The sequence below is a fragment of the Lipotes vexillifer genome, unplaced genomic scaffold (assembly GCF_000442215.2).
Source record: "Lipotes vexillifer unplaced genomic scaffold, Lipotes_vexillifer_v1.1 scaffold1129, whole genome shotgun sequence".
In the NCBI taxonomy this organism is placed as follows: Eukaryota; Metazoa; Chordata; class Mammalia; order Artiodactyla; family Lipotidae; genus Lipotes; species Lipotes vexillifer.
Window position 1 is genome coordinate 2618979 of NW_006789022.1, and position 9990 is coordinate 2628968.

Genomic DNA, 9990 nt, shown 5'->3' on the forward strand with positions numbered 1-9990 from the left:
TTGAATGAAGTCCAATCAGTTGCAAAAGCAAGACTCAACTCTGGTTCTGCCAGTTCCCTGGCCTTTGCTCTTTCCACTACAGCACCATCACGCTGCCTCACAGTGAACTTTAAATAGTTGTTAAATGAATAAAAAAGTAGATATTATCCGAGAGGAGTCATTTGAGATCAAATGACTTGCAAGTCACACACACACACACACACACACACACACACACACACACACACACACACAGAATCTGAGAGGAGTCATTTGAGATCAAACGACTTGCAAGTCACAGAGCGATTCTGACTGCAAAGCTCTTTTCCATCGTGCCTGCTGCTGAGGGAGCCCTCTCTGCACCAAGCATCCGAGGGGAAACTGGACCATCTTAGATGGAGTTGTTACCAGTTCCCATCCCAGCTACGTAGTCCATGCTGAGTCCTTTTTGAAGGAATTGGAATTTTAATTGCTGAGCCAGCCCCATGTGGAGGAGAGAGGGTAGAGATTTACTAGACGGGTATGTCTGCAACTTGTGAGTTTGGCCTTGGATTATGAGATTCCTAAAACAGGGGAAGGACAGACTGGAGATAGGAGAGTTGAAAACAGTGGTCTCTGTTCCAGTAATTAGCTGCTCCAGCCCATTCCCCACATCATCCCCTGGGTTAGAGGCCCAAGCTGGGATGAAGCATTGCCTTTTTTTTTTTTTAACATTAAAAAAAAAAAATTGTAGTTAATTTACAATGTTGTCAGCTTCAGGTGTACAGCAAAGTGATTCAAACTGTTTCAAATTCTATCTTTCAGTATATATTTTTAAAAATGGGTATCGTTGTGACTTTTATATATTTATTTATAGAGCTACCATATGACCCAGCAATCCCACTACTGGGCATATACCCTGAGTAAACCATAATTCAAAAAGAGTCATGTACCAAAATGTTCATTGCAGCTCTATTTACAATAGCCTGGAGATGGAAACAACCTAAGTGTCCATCATCGGATGAATGGATAAAGAAGATGTGGCACATATATACAATGGAATATTACTCAGCTATAAAAAGAAACAAAATTGAGCTATCTGTAATGAGGTGGATAGATGTAGAGTCTGTCATAAAGAGTGAAGTAAGTCAGAAAGAGAGACGAATACCGTATGCTAACACATATATATGGAATTTAAGAAAAAAAATGTCATGAAGAGCCTAGGGGTAAGACAGGAATAAAGACACAGACCTACTAGAGAATGGACTTGAGGATATGGGGAGGGGGAAGGGTAAGCTGTGACAAAGTGAGAGAGAGGCATGGACATATATACACTACCAAACGTAAGGTAGATAGCTAGTGGTAAGCAGCTGCATAGCACAGGGAGATCAGCTCGGTGCTTTGTTACCACCTGGAAGGGTGGCATAGGGAGGGTGGGAGGGAGATGCAAGAGGGATGAGATATGAGAACATGTGTATATATATAACTGATTGATTTTGTTGTAAAGCAGAAACTAACACACCATTGTAAAGCAATTATACTCCAATAAAGATGTTAAAAATAAATAAATAATTTTATTTTATTTTATTTTTGGCTGTGTTGGGTCTTCGTTGCTGCGCGTGGGCTTTCTCTAGTTGCGGTGACTGGGGGCTACTCTTCGTTGCCATGCGCGAGCTTCTCTTTCTGGTGGCTTCTCATTGCTGAGCACAGGCTGTAGGTGTGCAGGCTTCAGTAGTTGTGGCGCACGGGCTTAGTTGCTCCGTGGCATGTGGGATCTTCCCAGACCAGGGCTCGAATTCATGTCCCCTGCATTGGCATGTGTCACCAGGGAAGCCCCTATATATATACATTTATATACTTTTCCATGATAGGTTGTTACCAGACGTGCAATGGAAGCATTTCTTTTTGATACAGCTCTTACTGTTGGCATTGGGGGCCTTGGTGATGAGACGGGGCGGGTGGGGTGGGCTGCTGTGGGAAATGAAGCTAGATGATGAGAGGGCTGTTTGAAGGCTAAGAGGAGGGGTGTGGCTTCACTCCTACTTCCTCTGCATTTTGTAGCTGCCTACAAAAGCCATAATAAATATATGTCCATGCTCTTTAGCTCAGTAATCCTATTACCATAGGTTACCTTAAAGTCGTCTGAAAGCAGAAAAATGATAACCTAACAAAGATGTCATAGCTGTCACTACTTGAACTATTCATTCCCTAAAACTTAGCCTGTCATTCCTTGCTGAAATCTTACTCAGTTCTTGTATGTAGCCCGGGGTCCCCTTCTCTTGGTTCCTGAGTCAGTTTCAACACCTCTACTGTGTAACTCGTTCTATAATCACTTGTCAGCATCTCCCAGTCCCTCAGTTTGTGGGTTCCCAGAGGGCAGGTTTATTTCTCATGCACCTTTCTAGTTCCACCACTGTTCCAGGAGCTATGGTGTTAGCACCAGCTCGGTGTCTACACCGCAAAGATCTTGTTCAAACAAAATGGACTTATTGGCTCATGAATTCAGGGAAGGGCTGAATGCCTGATCACGGGGAGGGCAGGGAGACAGACAGGATGCAAACGCCACCAGTACGATCTTTCCATCTTAGTCTCTGCCTCTTTCTGTGCATCAACCTATTCTCTCCTTGTTAGATGGGTTTTTTTTTCCCATTTAGCAGGAGATTTCCCACCAGTTCCCATCCACTAGCTTCTAGCTCAGTACATTTCAAACCTTGTTTCTCCTCCACTGCCCACATGGGCCTTGGGTGCCAGGCGCTGTAGACCACACTCCTATCACCAGATGACTTCTGGCCTTGCACTTTGGTATCACAAGGTGACCTGAGTCAGCTTAGTGGGCAGTAGGAGAATTTCTGGAAGCCATCCCTACTCAGGACAGCTATCAGTAACTGTATAGGGAAGTGGCTACGAACGATACACATCTATACCAGTAAGCTCCTGCTACCGAACTACTATACCGCTACTGAACTCAACAGTTGGGATCTGCCAATGGCCATCCCTCCTCCACTTGACATGAGGGGAAGAATGGTGGAAAAGAAGGGAGAAAAAACTCAGCCAATCGAATGCAACAGGAATTTTTGGAATGAATTAATATAATAGTAAAATACTAGAAATAGCCACAACGCCCAATAATAGGAATTGGCTAATTAAATGATGGTGTGATAGCACCACAAAGAACAAATTTCCAGATTATAACAACATGGAAGATCATTTATGGAATAATGTTAAGTGTGCAAACCCACAAACATACACAGATCTTCCTCGATTTACATCCCCATAAACCCATCTTAAGTTTGAAAGGGTGCAACTCAGATTCAGACTTGAACCCATGGTCTTTTAATTGAGATCACACAGCTGGCTTCAGGACTTAATGAAGCCCAGGTTTTTGTTTGTTTGTTTGTTGCGTTATGCGGGCCTCTCACTATTGTGGCCTCTCCCATTGCGGAGCACAAGCTCCAGACGCGCAGGCCCAGCGGCCATGGCTCACGGGCCCAGCCGCTCTGCGGCACGTGGGATCTTCCCGACCGGGGCACGAACCCGCGTCCCCTGCATCGGCAGGCGGACTCTCAACCACTGCGCCACCAGGGAAGCCCCAAAGCTCAGGTTTTTTATGTCTCATCACAGAAAGAATTCAGTGAGAGACAAAGCGATTATTAAGAAGTGGACTTATTTAGAGAGATACACGTTCCATAGACAAACGCGGTCTGTCTCAAAAGGTGAGAAGGGCCTTGGGAGAAACACACTTCACAGAGTGTGGGCCATCTCAGATGGCGAGAGGCCCCCAAATATTTATGCTGTGGTTAGTTTTTATGGGCTGGGTAATTTCATAGGCTAACGAGTGGGAGGATTATTCCACCTATTTTGGGGAAGGGACAGAGATTTCCAGGGATTGGGACACCGCCCACTTTTTGACCTTTTATGGTTAGCCTTAGAACTGCCATGGCACTGGTGGGTGTGACATTTAGCGTATGCTAATGTATTAAAATGAGCACATAATGAGGCTCAAGGTCTACTGGAAGTCGAATCTTCCGCCATCTTGGACCTAGATGGTTCTAACCAGTTTTTGTTATGTCCTATGGCTATGTCATTCTTTTGAAGATCATGCCCTGCCTGCTTCCTTCCTGTTTCAAGTTGAAAGTATTGTAAGTAGAAAATGCATTTAATACACCTAACCTACTGATCATCGTAGCCTAGCCTAGCCGTTCTTAAACATTAGCCTACAGTTGGGCAAAATCATTTAACACGAAGCCTATTTAATAATAAAATGTTGGGCTTCCCTTGTGGCGCAGTGTTTGGGAGTCTGCCTGCCGATGCAGGGGACACGTGTTCGTGCCCAGTCCGGGGGGATCCCGCGTGCCATGGAGCTGCTGGGCCCGTGAGCCGTGGCCGCTGGGCCTGCGCGTCTGGAGCCTGTGCTCTGCGACAGGAGAGGCCCCAACAGTGAGAGGCCCGCGTACCGCAAAAAATAATAATAAAATTTAAAAAAAAATAAAATGTTGAATATCTCATGTTTTATTGAATACTGTACTGAAAGTGAAAAGCAGAATGGTTGTCTGAGTACAGAATGGTTGTTCACCCTTGTGATTATGCGGCTGACTGGGCGCTGTGGCTACCGCTGCCCAGCATCACGAGAGAGGCTGCATATTGCTAGCCTGGGAAAGGATCAAAATTCAAAAATGTATGGTTTCTACTGAATGTATATCATTTTCCGCCCATCATAAAGTCGAAAATCATAAATCAAACCATCGTGAGCCAGGGACCACCTGTACACTATGATTATGTTGAAGCAAAAAATTGAATAACATTGCTACGGATTGGAAGTAAACATGAGAAATGGAAATAAGTCTGTTATGATGGCAGAATTATTGGTGAAAAAATATAAACATTAAAAATAGCGATGATAGGAACTTCCCTGGTGGCGCAGTGGTTAAGAATCCGCCTGCCAATGCAGGAGACAGGGGTTTGAGCCCTGGTCCGGGGAGATCCCACATGCCGCGGAGCAACTGAGCCCGTGCGCCACAACTACTGAGCCCGTGCGCCTACAGCCCGTGCTCTGCAACAAGAGAAGCCACCGTAGTGAGAAGCCTGCATGCTGCAACGAAGAGTAGCCCCTGCTCGCTGCAACTAGAGAAAGCCCCTGCGCAGCAACGAACACCCAATGCAGCCATAAATAAATAAATAAATAATAAATATTTTTATATAGAAAGGTATTCATGAAATTTTAACTGACAATAGAGATTACAAAATGGTATGTATATCGTAATCCTAATTATGTTAAAAATAACATCAGTGTGATTATATATATGTAAGAAATTGTATAACAATAAACACTAAGCTATTAATGTTGGTTAACCCTGAATGGTGGGATTATAGCTTTTATATTTTAAAGTTTTCTGTATTGTCTGATGTTTTTACTTTTACAATCAGAATTTAATATACAGTCATTTCTATTAAAGAAAAAAGGCTCCCAATGCAGCAGACATTAGACAAATGTCTCATAGTGCAGGAATGGCAAGTATTTGGCCCATTAGCTGTGGTAGATTGGCTTATTTCCAACTATTCCACTCCCCCCATAATAAGATTACAGGCCCAGCCCCGCTGCCTTGAGACTTTTTAGTGCCTCTCATTAGGCAATGAATATTTATCCATCCCACTGACTTTGGGCTTGGCAGACTTGCCTTGTCCAATGGAGTGTAAGCAGGCATGAGGTAAGCTATATCCTAGCTGAGGCTTCATGCATGTTTGTGTGACATGCCTTGGCCTTTCCTGCTTGTGCCACCCACCATGAGAAGAGCATGCCCCAGGGAAACGCTGTTTTTTCAGCCTGGGTCCTAGAATGGGAGACACCCAAGTCCAGCTGGCCCAGTAGAGGCACAGTTGACCCACAGACCTGTGAGCAAGAAATAAATGTTTTCTTTTCTTTTTTTTTTTTGGCTGCACCACGCAGCATGCGGGATCACAGTTCTCCAACCAGGGATCAAACCCGAGCCCTCTGCAGTGGAAGCGCGGAGTCTTAACCACTGGACTGCCAGGGAAGTCCCCAGTGTTTGCTTTTCTAAACAACTGCATTTTGGGGTTGTTTGTTACACAGCCTTGCCACAGCAAGAAGCTGAATAACACTCCAGACCCTGCATTTTCTCCCCAATCCCCTTGTTCTTTTTTGAAAAAAACTTTATATGGCTGAGGGTGGCATTAGGGGGACAAACCCTCTTGGTTTGCCTGAGTGATTGAGGGGTTTCCTAGGACATGGGACTTGCAGGTTTTTAAAAATAGCTTTATTGAGGTATAATTTACATTCCGTACAATTCACTCATTTACAGTGTACAATTCAATGTTTTTTTAGTATAGTCACAGAGTTGTACAACCGTCACAACAATCTAATCTTAGAACATTTTTGTCCCTCCTAAAAGAGGCTCCAGACTCATCAGCAGTCACTAGCCATTGTCCCCACCCCTCATCCCACAGCAACCACTAATCTACATCCTGCCTATAAATTTGCATATTTTGGACATTTCATATAAATGGGATCATACAGTATGGCCTTTTGTGGCTGATTTCTTTTAATTAGCATGTTTCCTAGGTTCATCCTTGTTGTAACATGTATCAGTGCTCCATTTCTTTTATTGCTGGACAATATTCAGTTGTATATATAGACCACATTTTACTCATCCCTTCATCAGTAGTGGACATTTGGATTGTTTCCACTTTTGGGCTACTGTGAATAGTGCTGCTATGAACATTTATGTACAAGTCTTTGTTTGCACATCTGTTTTCCGTTCTTTTGGGTGTATGCCTAGGAGTGGAATTGCTGAGTGATACGGTAATTCTATGTTTAACTTATTGAGGAGCTGCCAAACTGTTTCCCACAGCTGCTGCACAGTACATTCCTACCAGCAGTGTAAGAGGAATCCAATTTCTCCACATCCTTGCCAACACTTGTTATTGTCCATCTTTTATATTACAGCCATCCTAGTGGGTGCACAGTGGTATATCATAGTGGTTTTGATTTGCATTTCCCTAATGACTAATGATGTTGAACATCTTTTCGTGTGCTCTTTCCCCATTTGTGTATCTTCTTTGGAAAAATGTCTATTCAAATTCTTTGCTTGTTTTAAAATTAGGTTATTACTCTTTGTATGGTTGAGTTGTAAGGGTTCATTATACAGTCTGGAACCTAGACCCTTCTCTGATATATGATTTGTAAATATTTTCTCTTCTGTGGAGTGTCTTTTTACTCTCTTAATTTGCAGCACAAAAGTTTTAAATTTTGATGTAGTCCAATTTATTTTTCTTTGGTCACTTTTGCTTTTGGTGGTGTGTCTACCAGCCTCCTTGTTCGTGGCTGACATCCCGAAGCAGTTATGGCATTTTTTTTCCTCACTGAAACTGGATGCCACCTACCTTGAAACTTTCCTCAACACTGTGCTATAGGCATTGTAGTGGTTAAAAGCCCAAGCTCTGGAGACAAACTGTGTGGGTTCAAATCCCCACTAGTGCTACCACTTAAAGGTGGTGTTTTCTTCACCTGAGGGTCACTTGCCAGGTGAGCACAATGCTGGGTGTAGGCGAGAGAAATCAAGAATGGGTATAGACCAGTAGGATAATTAATATAGCTTATCTTGTATATGCTCTTGTAATGGATTGGACTTAATGGAGGGCCTGAACAGATGTGAGAGTTCAGGATGTGGACCACACAGGAAACTCTGGTGCATTACTTCACATCTTCTCAGGCACACACCTGTTTACCAGCCACTGTCGCCAACTTCGCACAGGTACAGCCCGACTGCATTTTGCCCATACTTTGCACCTCTCACTTCTTGCTCTGGGGCTTCTCTGACCCCTCAGTGTGCGATGCTTGGAGACCCACTCAGCACTAATATATGCGCACCCTAGAAGAGGGCGGAATGAATGCCCCTGGGGCCATTGTTGACCAAAAGGGATGGGAGCTGATGAATTAGTGCTTACACATTTGTCCTTCACTTTGTTTCCCCAAGGATAGCAAAAGAAGGGGTGAAGGATACTGAACAGGTATAAACAACAGCTACCCACTTTTTCTACTAAAAAAGAATCTATAGAAGGATTCCAGGAATCTATACGTGTAACAAGCCCTATAGGTGACTCCTATGCACACTAAACAAGTTTGCAAAACACTGAATTAGGGCATTTTCTGAAGGAATTTACATTATAAGAGGAGCAGAGATTACAGCCCTGGCACACTTGAACATTCCCTTGCATCACACAGAAAAGCACTATATGACTGTCTGTCTCCATCTCCATCTTCCTGGATGCTTTTCCTCTTCTGACTTGGCATTCCCGTCCTCAGATGCACCAAGCATGTGTACATGAGCTTCCTTCTTAGTCTCTATGTAAGACGACTTCTGTCTTCCTAAGGAAGGCTCCAGCCCTCTTCCACAGGAGGAGGTTTTCCTTCTGGGTTCCTTCCTGCATCCTGTTGTCTAAAGAGAGCAGGGTCCTGGGCTTCAGCCGGAAGGGCACTGATGTTCGCTTCCTGCCAGCCCAGCAAGCTATGGGTGATGAACGGCCTCTAGGACCCAGAGCAAGGATGCGTATAGTGGAGCCATCAATTTTATTAGCTCGGTTGGAAGAGTGAAAGCTGCAGGGCTTGCTGGTTCTCCTATTAGATTTCATTCCTAGGTAAGCACATCTTTCAAAGACCTGCAAAAAGTTTCTGGAAGCAGTAAGGATAAATGTCTAAAACAATGTTTTCCCCATTTGCATGGCTCTCTTTTCAGAAAGTATTCCTTCCTGCACTGCTTGGGTCTTGGGGGCATCATTAATCCATACCCACTTTTATTTATTTGTTTGTTTGTTTATGGCCACGCTGCACAGTCTGTGGGATCTTAGTTCCCCGACCAGGGATCGAACCTGCACCCCCTGCAGTGGAAGTGTGGAGTCCCAACCACTGGACTGCCAGGGAAGTCCCAATCCATACCCACTTTCAATGGCTGCTTGACTTATGACCCAGGGAGTAGTTTTCATCAAGTTCTTTTGATTTAGAGTCTCCCTCTGATAAAGTTGATAGTGGTGGCGTTGGGGGATTTGGTAATTCTTCCTGATTTAAACAGTACAACGTGTGGCCGATCTGACTTTGGCTTATTCTAGGGCAGAGGGAAGGACTCCCCATTTCCACAATGGGGACCACATCTCATATATCTGGTCATGTCTTTCCCTTACTTAAAATTCATCCATGGTTCCCAGTTACTCAAGGATAAAGTCCAAAATTATTAGCCTCACTTTCAAGCCTTTTATGATCTCGTCCCTGCTGGTCTCCTGTATTATTAAGGACTCTTCAACTGCACATGATAAGAAACCAAGTGCAAACTGGGTCAAGTGAAAAAGAGAAAGGATTTGCCCATATATATGAAAAGTCCTGAGCTACACTGGCTTCAGGCACAGCTGGAGTCAGAAGCACACATATTTGGGGGGAATGTCATTTCTCTCCATCTCCAGGCTCTGTCCTCTGTATTGGCTTCATTTTCTGGGAGAATCCACTATGTGGTGGCACAGATGAACACATAGTGACTTCAGGTGTATAATCTGGTAGGTTATGAAGCTCAGCAGGGAGTGAATGCAACTTGCCCAGTAAATTCTAGGAAAGTTCAGAGGATGCCTATTATTAGTGAGGCTATAGGTCATACACCCGTCCTTGGACCACCCTTTTGGCTTACTGCCCACTTCTGGTGCTTTGGGGGTGGGATCACCCCAAATGAACGACTTTTTTGAGAGTGATGTATGGGTATTTCCAAAGGATATTTGAGATGATATTATTTGAAGAGGAGGATGTGGCATACACCATCGCCTAACAAATAGCTGTGTTCCTCTTTTTTAAAAATTAATTAATTTTTTTGGCTGCATTGGGTCTTCATTGTTGGGTCTTCGTTGCTGCGCACGGGCTTTCTCTAGTTGCGGAGAGCGGGGGTTACTCTTCCTTGCGGTGCACAGGCTTCTCATTGTGATGGCTTCTCTTGTTTCAGACCTGGGGCTGTAGGCGTGTGGGCTTCAGTAGTTGTGGCT